Here is a 12,015-nt window from a genome sequence, read left to right as displayed (position 1 = left end):
TATCCTTAGCTGAGGATTAACAACAACAAAATGTGTCATTTAAGACTGCTGTTTCCTTGTTGGTTTTTTGTCTGGAAGAGCTATCTATTGATGTAAATTAGGTGTTAAAATCCCCTACTATCACTGTATTACTGTTGATCTCTCAAGCTTTGCTTTATATATATTTAGGTGCTCCTTTGTTAAGTTGCTTAGATGTTAACAAGGGTTATATCTTTTTTTGAATTGCTCCCTTTATTATGAATTCTTCTTCTTTTTCTCTTATTATAGCCTTTCTTTTAAAGTCTATTTTGTCAGATATTTATATTGCTACCTCAGTTTTTTTTTTTTTTTCATTTTCACTTGCATGAAATGTCTTTTTCCATTCCTTAACTTTTAGTATGTATGTATCTGTTGATCTGATGTGGGCCTCTTGTGGACAACATATATATGGGTCTTATTTCCTTATCCATTAAGCTATTTTATGCCTTTTGATTGGAGCATTTAAGCCATTTACATTTAAGGTGGTTATTGATAGGTACGTACTTATTGCCATTTTATTCTTTATAACTATGTTCCTCTGTTTTTTTCTTCTTAATGAAGACTAACATTTCTTGTAATACTGGTTTGGTGGTAGTAAACTCCTTTAGTTTTTTTCTGGTCTGGAAAGATCTTTATTTTAATTTTAAATGATAGCCTTGCTGGATAATATAGTCTTGCTTATAGATCCTTGCTTTTCATCCATTTGAGTATTTCATGACAATCCCTTCTGCCTGAAACATTCTGTTGAGAAATCACCAGACAGTCTTATGGGAGTTCCCTTGTAGATAACTAAATGTCATTTTCTTACTGCTTTTGAGATCCTCTCTTTGTTTTTAACCCTTTTCATTTTTATTATAATGTGTCTTGGTGTGGCCCTCTTGGGATTCATCTTGTTTGGGACTCTCTGCACTTCCTGGACTTGTATGTGTTTTTCCTTTACCAGGTTGGTGAGATTTTAAATCATTTCTTCAATAGATTCTCGATCCCTTGCTTTTTTCCTGCTGATACCTCTATGATGTGGATGTTATACTTCATGTTATCTTTAGGTCTCTTAAGTTATCTTTATTTTTAAAAAATTATTTTTCTTTTTGATGCTTTGGTTGGATGTTTTCTGCTACCTTGTCTTGCAAATTGCTGATTTGACCTATTGCTTCATAAACAACTGTTTATTCCTCCTATTCTATTCTTCATTTCAGTGTTTTCTTCATTTCTGACTGGTTCTGTTATGGTTTCTCTGTCCTTTTTCATGCTCTCATTGAGTTTCTCAAACTTCAAATATCAAGTTCTTTGATGATCTTTATAACCACTTTTTTAAATCCTATATCTGGTAAATTGCTTGACTCCTTTTCATTTAGCTTTTTCTGGAGATTTATCCTTTTCTTTTATTCAAGGCATGTTTCTTTGTCTTTTCATTTTGGCTGCCTTTTTGTGTTTGTTACTATATATTAGGTAGATCTCCTTTATCTTTCATTCTTGATAGGGTGGCGTTTTGTAGTAGATGTTTTATGGGATCCAATGGCACAGTCTCCTTGATCATATGAGCTGGATGCTCCAGGAATGTTCCTTGTGTGGAGTGTGTGCATCCTCTTATTGTAATTGAGTCTTTATTTATTTTTTTATTTTCAAAGTACTTCATTGTTAAAACAGGCCACAACACTAAGCTTTGGCTTGTTCTGCCAATGTACAGCTACAAATGCTTGCTTGGCAGTTGAGGGGCACTCTGTAGTAGCACGTTTGAAAATTCAATAAAAATCCATATAAAGCAGATATTCAAATAGTTTCCATAGGAACACAGATTAGTGTGACCCCATTGCCTAGGCCTTCCACATCCTTTCATCTGTGCCAACCTTACTTACAAAGACATTTCAAAACTAGCAATAATTAAGTTAAATGGTTCCCCCAAATCCCAAAAGTCAAGCTATACTCACATAACAACTACAATAATGGCATCTACACATTAATACGAGCTGAAGCACAGGCTGCTGGTTGGCATTTCATCCTACTCTCCCAGGCACAAGAAATAGGCAGAGTGCTGATGTCCTGCTCCTCCACCTCAGGCAGAAGTCGTGGTTCTGGACTTGCTGCATCAGTTGCCATGTCGGCCCTGACGTCACAGAGTAATCAGCCAGTCTCTGGAATCCTTTGAAAGTAGAAGTAGAAGCAACAATGTAAGCACCCAATTTTTAAAAAGCATCCAGTTTCCCACATGCATCTCAGGCAAGCCAAAGTGCTCTACAATGTGATCAGGGCCTTCACATGTTGATCCCCATATGCTGGATGATAATACTTCTCAGCCGGTTTGGGCCTCTTCTGCAGAAGGGGCTTCACGTGTGTATGATCATCATAGAGGATGCAACTAAATATCCATATACTCCATCATTTCGCATAATACATAAGGAGTTTTTCTCTTGGCTCATCATCGTTATCAGAGCCTGTTTGTTCCTTTAATACCAGTGTTTTTGTGTGTGTGTGTGTGTGTGTGGTTTTTTTGTTTTTGTTTTGGCAATATTAACTGTAAGTGTGAAAGCTGATGCAACATGGTATCTTCCTGCCTCAGCAATGAGTGTCACTCCTGAGTCTGACTTGTCAAGGGCTGGATTGAATACACTGGCAATCTCTTCAAATTTAAGCTTTGGATCCTCAGATCCAGGAAGTCACTACCAATATCAAGCAGATGCATGTTGAAACCAACCTCAGCTCCCATGTCAAACACAGTGGGCATCAGAGATGGCCTGCATTAAGTTCTCAGAATTGGTACAGCTACTTCCCATGTGGAAACTGACACCAATGACATCTGTTGCCCATTCCAAAAGAAACCTGTTGGTTTTGAATGTGGCACCAAATTTAACACTGAGACAACAGACCACTTTGGAACCATCAGTGGCAATCTGCAAAACCAACTTTGCCTTTGGATGTTCCCTGGCAACTTTCATCAATTTGACTTCACTATTGAAAGTCATCCTTTGGTCTCCACTATTAATAGCATATTTAATCTGAGTTTTTTAAAAAAATATATGTTTTATTGATTTCAGAGAGAGGAAGGGAGAGAGATAGAAACATCAATGATGAGAATCATCGATCAGCTGCCTTCTGTATGCCTCCTACTGGGGATTGAGCCCGCAACCCTGGGCATGTGCCCTTGACTGGAATTGAACTAGTCCGCAGGCTGACACTCTATCCACTGGGCCAAACCAGCCAGGGAAAATCTGAGATACTTTTTTTTATAAGGATTTGCATAGATCATTCTCTCTGGAGGCACCCCAAGTGTCTGCACCAATTGTATTTCAGTCTTGCTGGCACTGTCAAATCCCATCCTGATGGCAGCTACGATCTTCACTATGTTCTGCTGTCATTGCATTTGACTGCATTAAAGGGAGTGACCCAAGGAAGAGCTTTTAACCATTTCAGATGTTTCTTTAGAATATTTCCCAGGTCTGTAAAATAGAAGGCATCCTTATCATCAGAAGAAGAGACTTCATTAATTTTTTGATTCAGCATCTCCTTGGCAGTAAAGCCCTCATTGAGGAAATGAAAGTCAAACTCTTCATTACTAAATTTGCTCATGGTTTCTAGAAGTTCTGAAATGCAACAAAAAGGAAAATGAAGAGATGGGATTTTAAAAAAATGGTTTTATTAATTTTTTAAATTAAATCTTTATTGTTCAGATTATTACAGTTGTTCCTCTTTTTTCCCTCCATAGCTCTCCTCCACCCAGTTCCCACCCCACCCTCTGCCCTTAACCCCCCCACCACTGTCCTCATCCATAGGTGTACGATTTTTGTCCAGTGTCTTCCCGCACCCCTCACACCCATTTCGCCCTGAGAATTGTCAGTACACTCCCTTTCTATGCCCCTGATTCTATTATAATCACCAGTTTATTCTGTTCATCAGATTATTTATTCACTTGATTTTTAGATTCACTTCTTGATAGATATGTATTTGTTGTTCATAATTTTTATCTTTACCTTTTTCTTCTTCCTCTTCTTAAAGAATACCTTTCAGCATTTCATATAATACTGGTTTGATGGTGATGAACTCCTTTAGCTTTTTCTTATCTGTGAAGCTCTTTATCTGACCTTCAATTCTGAATGATAGCTTTGCTGGGTAAAGTAATCTTGGTTGTAGGTTCTTGCTATTCATCACTTTGAATATTTCTTGCCACTCCCTTCTGGCCTGCATAGTTTCTATTGAGAAATCAGCTGACAGTCATATGGGTACTCCCTTGTAGGTAACTGACTGTTTTTCTCTTGCTGCTTTTAAGATTTTCTCTTTGCCTTTTGCTCTTGGCATTTTAATTATGATGTGTCTTGGTGTGGTCCTCTTGGATTCCTTTTGTTTGGGGTTCTCTGCGCTTCCTGGACTTGTAAGTCTATTTCTCTCACCAGGTAGGGTTAGTTTTCTGTCATTATTTCTTCAAATAGGTTTTCAATATCTTGCTCTCTCTTTTTCTGGCACCCCAATAATTTGGATGTTGGTACACTTGAAGTTGTCCCAGAGGCTCCTTACACTATCTTCATATTTTTGGATTCTTTTTTCTTTTTGTTTTTCCAGTTGGGTGTTTTTTTTTTTTTTTTTAAATATATTTTTATTGATTTTTTACAGAGAGGAAGGGAGAGGAATAGAGAGTTAGAAACATCGATGAGAGAGAAACATCGACCAGCTGCCTCCTGCACACCTCCTACTGGGGATGTGCCTGCAACGAAGGTATATGCCCTTGACCGGTATCGAACCTGGGACCCTTCAGTCCGCAGGCCGACGCTCTATCCACCGAGCCAAACCGGTTTTGGCCAGTTGGGTGTTTTTTGCTTCTCCGTGTTTCAGATCTTTGACTTGATTCTTGTGATCCTCTAGTCTGCTGTTGGATCTCTGTATTATATTCTTTATTTCAGTCAGTGTATGCTTAATTTCTAGTTGGTCCTTTTTCATATTCTCGAGGGTCTCACTAGATTTATCAAGGATCTCACTAAATTTATTGGCAGTTTCTAGAAAATTCTTGAAAAACCTTATAACCGTGGTTTTGAACTCTGTATCTAGTAGTTTGCTTTCCTCCATTTCTGTCATTTGTGACCTGTTTCTTTGTCTCTGCATTTTGGCTGCTTCCCTGTGTTAATAGAGTGGCTTTGTGTGCTAGGTGTCCTATAGGGCCCAGTGGCTCAGCCTCTCCAATTACCTGAGGTGGACACTCTTGATGCACCCCTTTGTGGGCTTTGTGCACAGTCTTGTTGTTGTTAAGCCTTGATTGTTGTAGGTATCACTGGGAGGAATTGACCTCCAGGCCAATTGGCTGTGAGAATCAGCTGTGTCTATGGTGGGAGAACTTCTGTGCTGGAGACACCCTTCTGGGGCAAGACTTGCTTCAGTGGGGCTTTGGTGCTCACTGAGTCTGCCCCCTGAGTGTGTCCCTTATGGATCTGAGGAGTTGAAATCTGGATGGTCCCACTCTGACCATTGGGTACACTGGCTCTTGGATCTCTAAGGAGGTACTAATTTAGCCTCTTCCTGAGGCTACCCAGCAGGAGCTATGGAGAGATCTGCAGATTCCTCTTCTTTGTTTGGGATTTGGAGGTGCCCAGATGAGGCCCAGCTGTGAAGCAATGCAAGCTGCTGTGGGGCCTTGGGCCTTCTTTTGGAAGTTCTGGGTCTCTCTGACCCAGCTGCAGTTAGTTAGGTAATTTTAGATTGCAGAGGGCCAGACCATTCATATGCAAAAGCCTCTGTGCACAGCTTGGGTGGGTCAGGGTCTCAGGGAATCAACAGGGCGAAGCAAACAGCTATGGCTGATCCTCAGCCCTGCCCTAAGAGGCCTCTGGTCTCAGTGTCCGGCGGTAGCAGTAATCACTGCAAGCACCTTTGAGAGAAAGCTGCCCTCGAGTTCCGCCCGCTGCCAGACAGTCCAGTTTCTCCCCATATGAGTCTGGGTCCCCAGAGACTTGCCCGGAACTGGAGTTCAGAGCAGTCGGGAGCTTGAGACTCCCTCCCGATTGAAAAAGACAGCCGCGTCCTCAGTTGCCAGCCCTTTTCGGGTGCGCCTCCTTACCTCTGCACTTTACTTCCGCACCTCCTCTGAATCTCAGTGTGCTTTTCTCTTTCCTTGTAGTTGTAGAATTTCCACTCAGCCAGCCTTCCTGTAGTTCTGGATGATGTCCGTTTTGTCTTTTAGTTGTATTTTTGAAGTGGTTGTGTGATGTAGCAATTTCAGGTGTTTACCTATGCCGCCATCTTGGTCTCTCCAAGAGATGGGATTTAAAGAAATTATTGTCAGCTTTTCACAAAGCAGTTCTCCAGGAATTCCAAGTCCAGCAGAAGATGGGTATCCTCTTGGTACAGCAGTGGAAGTGCCCTTGGATCACAAGGGTGCCTTAAGCTGACCCCATGGAGCCACAGCTGCCTCAGCTGAGTGCACAGGAACACTGGCCACCCCATCAGCTACCCACCCAGCTGCCCACCACCTTGCTTCCTCCCTTGAAGGACTGCCTGCCAAGGGGCAGTGGTGGTGGAGGCTGAGGGAACTGATAGTAATTGAGTCTTGATAGCTATTGGCCCATTTGTGTGTAAGGTTAGTTCTTAGGTGGTCTGTGATGATTGGCTTCAGCCACAGTGTATGAGCTTCTGTGAAGGTGCTGACTACATGAAGTGGAATTTGCCTCAGCTGGGTCTGATGCCTGTTGAGATCTTTCTTCGGTTATGCCACTTTTTAAAATTTATTTTTATTTATTTTTTAATATTTTTTTTATTGATTTCAGAGAGGAAGGGAGAAGGAGAAAGAGATAGAAACATCAACGATGAGAGAGAATCATTGATTGAATGCCTCCTGCACACCCCCTACTGGGGAACGAGCCCACAACCCAGGCATGTGCCCTTGACCAGAATCAGACCTGGGACCCTTCAGTCCGCAGGCTGACGCTTTATCCACTGAGCCAAGCCGGCTAGGGCAAGATATGCCACTTTTGAAACTAATTGGATTCTGCTCTGTTTCTGAAGTTGGCCAATGGGTACATGTTGGTTCTGCCAGTGACTCACCTTGGACACCTTTATGGAGCTACAAAGTGATTCACAGTTTGTGGCTCCCTTTGTTGGGCCTGCGTGTGCATGGGAAGGACCAAGATTTGCACTAAGGCCACTTCCACTTGCATTGAGTCTTGGAGCAGGTCAGCAAAATGTCCAAGAATCCCAAGATCCACATCTACCAGCTGGCTGCCTTTAGACTCAGTCACTGAAAAGCCTCTGGTGGTACTCAAGTTGCAAGAGAAAAGTTCTTAGGAGTCACCAGGTAGAGGTGAGTGTTGTTCACCAAATTGATACAGATTCAGACTTGGTTCTGTGCTGGGTCTGAGTCCTTCTCAGCAAAACTCCCAGGTTATACTAAGTCTAGCTGCCACCAGCTGGTGCTTACAGACCTTTGCTGTGGGGTGGGTTATCAGAATGAGGCCAGTAGAGTTTATCAGGCCCAAATAGATTAAGATTTGGCTGTGTGAGGGGAAGTTCTACACCAGTTGGGCATGTAAAGGAATAATGTTCCCCATCCTAGAGCCATACCACTTGGTGTGTTATAGATTTTGCAGTGAGCCTGGGTTCAACAGTGTGGGGTCACCAGGTGTTGTGAGGCTGGGACTAGTGAAACTCCTTTGAGGGGGAGCACCAGTCAGCTTTAAGGAAATATAGGAGGTGAGCGTTTTGTGGAGTAGCCCCTTCACCAGAACCACACAACTCAGTCACTGACACCTTTTTAGTCTGCCCAGACCTCTGTATCCCTGCCCAGTAAGCTGACTTCTCAGCAGGGTGTGAGCTTTGTAGGATGGGATGACAAGGAATTCAGAAGGTAGTGGGGCTACCTTCTGTATTCCTCTAGGCCAAGGGTGGGCAACCCCTGGCACGCGTGCCAAACATGGCACGCCAGTAACTTTTGCTGGCATGTGAAACCCTCTCTTATAATCTTCCATTTACAATTGTGAATCTTTGTTCTCAGTGATGAATTTTGTTAAGTCTCGTAATAGGAGTCGCCTGACGGATGAAAGTAGTAGCTCGTGCATATCTCTGAAGGTCACGAAATATAAACCCGATATAAGATCTCTGTCATCAGTGATGCAGCAGCAAAAGTCCCACTGATAATATCAAACGGAATCATAAAGTTTTCTGTTGGACTATCATTGTACATGTATACATTAAAAAATAAATGTATTTTCCATCATCATATACTGGGTTTTTGTCGCTTGAATGAATTTTATTATTTCTTCAAGGTTCTTCACATATGTACACCTTAAGAGATATCAAGTAGGCGTAACATGTTCTCAAAAAATTAGGGTTGGGACGCAGAAGAATTTGAGTCAGAGATTTTGCTGGTTTTGGCACGCACTCACTAAAAGGTTGCCCACCCCCCCTCTAGGCTGATGCCATAAGGAGAAGAGTGCTCTACCCCAAAAGATGTCATCTGCGGTGTGGGAGAGAGACTCAGCATAGGGTCCCTGGTGTCTGTCCCTTCACCTCTCTTTCTAGAGCTACAAACCTGTCTCTTTTCACACAACTCTCATTTGTTCTGCCCGTTTCCCACTGGAGCCCAGAGTGAGTAGCTCTGAACAAGATTTTGTGTTTTGGCCCTTTAAGAGGGCATCTATGTTTCTAGCAGACTCTTATCTCTTTCTAGTGACTGAATCCCTGCTGAATTTTACAGCCAAATGGTATGTGGTTGCTTCTTCCCAGCTCTGTTGCTGTGGGCTGAGGAGCCTGCTGTAGGGTTCAGATCCCACACTTTTCAGGGGGAACCTTTGTAGCTGAGATATCCCTCTAGAACAGTGGTTCTCAACCTTCTGGCCCTTTAAATACAGTTCCTCATGTTGTGACCCAACCATAGAATTATTTTCATTGCTACTTCATAACTTTAATGTTGCTACTGTTATGAATTGTAATGTAAATATCTGATACGCAGGATGGTCTTAAGCGACCCCTGTGAAAGCCTCATTCGACTGCCAAAGGGGTCGCGACCCACAGGTTGAGAACCACTGCTCTAGAATCTCAGTTGTTGCCTGTGAAAGCAGGGCCAGCCCTTTTGCATCTTTGCCCTTTCTACCAGTATCAATTTGGCTTCTCCTATAAGTCCCTGGTTATAAGAATTCTATTCAGCTACTCCTCAGTTGGTTATTCATTCAGTTGATTCTATAGTTTAGTTGTGAATCCAGTTTGGTCCTAAGAGGTGGTGAATGTAGATTCCACGTATTCTGCCACCATTTTTGTTGTTAGCTTTTTGTTTTAACAAGTATTTATTTATTTTTGCATGTAAAAAAATTAAATCTTTATTGTTGAGAGTATTACAGATGTCCTGCTTTTTCTCCCCGATTGCCCCCCTCCACCCAGTTCCTGCCCTGCCCCAGACCTTCACCACCCTATTGTCTGTGTCTATAGGTAATACACATATGCATATAAGATCTTTGGTTAATCTTTTCCAGCCCCGAACCCTCCTTCTCTCTCTCTCTCTCTCTCTCTCTCTCTCTCTCTCTCTCTCTTTTTCTCTCCTTCTCTTTAGAGTTGTCACTCTTTTCATATTTCCATGCCTCTGATTCTATGTTATTCATCAGTTTATTTTGTTCATTATATTTCTTGTTCATTTTTTTGATTTTTAGATTCCATTATTGATAGATATGTATTTATTGCCATTTTATTGTTCATAATTTTTTAATCTTTTTCTTCTTCTTCCTTTTCTTAAAGAGTACCTGTGAACATTTTATGTAATACTGGTTTGGTGATAATGAACTCCTTTAGGTTTTTCTTGTCTGGGAAGCTCTTTATCTGACCATATTCTAAAGCAGCGGCCACCAACCAGTCCGAAAGGTTGGGGACCGCTGGTTTAAGGAAACCTTTGGAGCAGCAGTTGCCAACCAGTGGTCTGCAGACCACTGATGGTCCATGAGGTCCGAAAGGTTGGAGACCGCTGTTCTAAAGGATAGCTTTGGGTAAAGTAATCTTGGTTGTAGGTCCTTCCTATTCATCACTTTGAGTATTTCTTGCCATTTCCTTATGGCCGGCAAAATTTCTGTTGAGAAATCAGCTGACAGTTGTATGAGCACTCCCTTCTAGGTAACTGCTTTTCTCTTGCTGCTTTTAAGATTTTCTCTTTATCTTTAACCCTTGGCATTTTAATTATGATATGTTTTGGTGTGGGCCTCTTTGGATTCCTATTGTTTGAGACTCTGTTCTCTGACATCCCCATAATTCAAATGTTGGTACACTTGAAGTTGTACCAGAGGCTCCTTACACTATATTCATATCTTTGGATTCTTTTTATTTTATTTTTTTATTTTATTGACTTTTTACAGAGAGGAAGGGAGAGGGATAGAGAGTTAGAAACATCGATGAGAGAGAAACATCGATCAGCCGCCTCCTGCACACCCCCTACTGGGGATGTGCCCACAACCAAGGTACATGCCCTTGACCAGAATCAAACCCGGGACCCTTCAGTCCGCAGGCCGAAGCTCTATCCACTGAGCCAAACCAGTGAGGGCTGGATTATTCTTCTTTTTTGCTCTTCTGATTGGGTGTTTTTTGCTGCCTCATATTCCAAATTGCTGATTGAATCTCTTGAATTATGTAAATTATTCTTTTTTTCAGTTAGTATATGCTTAATTTCTGACTGGTCCTTTTTCGTGTCTTTGATTTTCTCACTAAGATCCTTGAAAGTTTCACTAAGTCCCTTAATGCTTTCATTAATTCCCTTGAAGGTCTCATTAAGATCTTTGAGTAACCTAATAACCATTGTTTTGAACTCTGTATCCACTAGTTTGCTTGTTTCCATTTTCTCATTAGTAACATACTAGTATTTCTTTGTTTCTACATTTTGGCTGCTTCTCTGTGTTTGTTTCTATGTATTAGGTAGAAATGTTATGTCTCCTGGAATTGGTAGAGTAGCCTGTAGGTGTCCTGTAGGCCCAGTGGCTCAGTCTTTCAGTCACCTGAGCTGGGCACTCTAGGTGCTCCCCTGTGTGGGCTGTGTGCATAGTCTTCTTGTAGTTGAGCTGTTAGTTGAGCTGTTGGTGTCACTGGAAAGAGTTGACCTCCAGGCCAATTGGCTGTAAGGTCCAGCTGTTAACAGTGGAAAAGCTGCTGTGCAGGAGACACCCCTATGGAGCAAGACTTGCTTTAGTAGGGCTTTGGTGCTGAGTCTGCCCCTTGAGTGTGTCACTTGTGGATGCATAGAGTTGTAATCTGATATGATTTGTCCACCAGGTATACTGGCTCTGGGGCCTCCAGGGACGTACAAAGTCAGCCACTGCCTGGGACCATCTGACAGGAGCTACACAGAGATCTTCAGATGGCTGCTACTTGTATTGGGCTAGGAAATGCCCAGACGAGGCCCAGCTATGAAGCAAGATAGGCTGGTGCTAATGCCAAGTCTTGGGCCTTTAATTGATAGGTTTCCAGCTATTGCTTGTTTAAGAGATTTTAGCAACGTCTGAATTCTGAGCCAAGACAGTCCATTCATATGGAAAAGCAGCTTCAAACAACTTGGATGGGGCTGCAAGTTGGATGGGGTGGAGTCTCAGGGAATCACCAGGGCAGAGCAAACAGTGTGGGCCACACTGTTGGAAACTAGATATGGCTGCCAGTCAGCTCTGTGACAAAGGACCCCTGTCTGGGAGAAAGCCACCCTCTGTGTTCTTGCCCTGATGCCAGACAGTCCAGTTCCTCCTCGTATGTCCCTGGATTCCCCCAAAGCTTTCGCTCGGTGCTGAAGCTCAAATGTAACAAGACCATGTAAGTTTGTGCATGGGCCCTGTAAGAGGAACACCTGGGACTCCAGCAGCCTCCATGTCATTCAGCCACAATCCCTGCTGGTTTTTACAGGTTGAAGTTACGGGGACTTCTCTTCCAAGCTCTGGAACCCTGAGCTGGGGGGTTTGGTGTGTGGCTAGTACCCCCTGCTTCTCATGGGAAGCCTTGGTGATAACCCTCTGGATTCAGAAAAACACCACAGGTGGGAGTCGAACCAATCTGTTCCACACCTCCGCC

General features: G+C 42.5%; 1 protein-coding gene and 1 pseudogene across 2 annotated transcripts in view; one reads left to right on the top strand and one right to left on the bottom strand.

Annotated features, from left to right (window-relative positions):
• ZFP82 (ZFP82 zinc finger protein) overlaps window positions 1-12,015 on the top strand; it is a 71,605-nt gene that overhangs the window by 42,261 nt on the left and 17,329 nt on the right. The gene's annotated exons all lie outside the window — the stretch shown is intronic.
• LOC138997050 (ornithine decarboxylase-like) lies at window positions 1,969-3,582 on the bottom strand (annotated as a pseudogene).

Source organism: Myotis yumanensis, unplaced genomic scaffold (genome assembly GCF_028538775.1).
Source record: "Myotis yumanensis isolate MYYU_CA2020_CCGP unplaced genomic scaffold, mMyoYum1.0.hap1 SCAF_18, whole genome shotgun sequence".
Taxonomy (NCBI): Eukaryota; Metazoa; Chordata; class Mammalia; order Chiroptera; family Vespertilionidae; genus Myotis; species Myotis yumanensis.
Note: the sequence above shows the minus strand (reverse complement) of the source record. Positions and strands in the feature narration are given on the sequence as shown.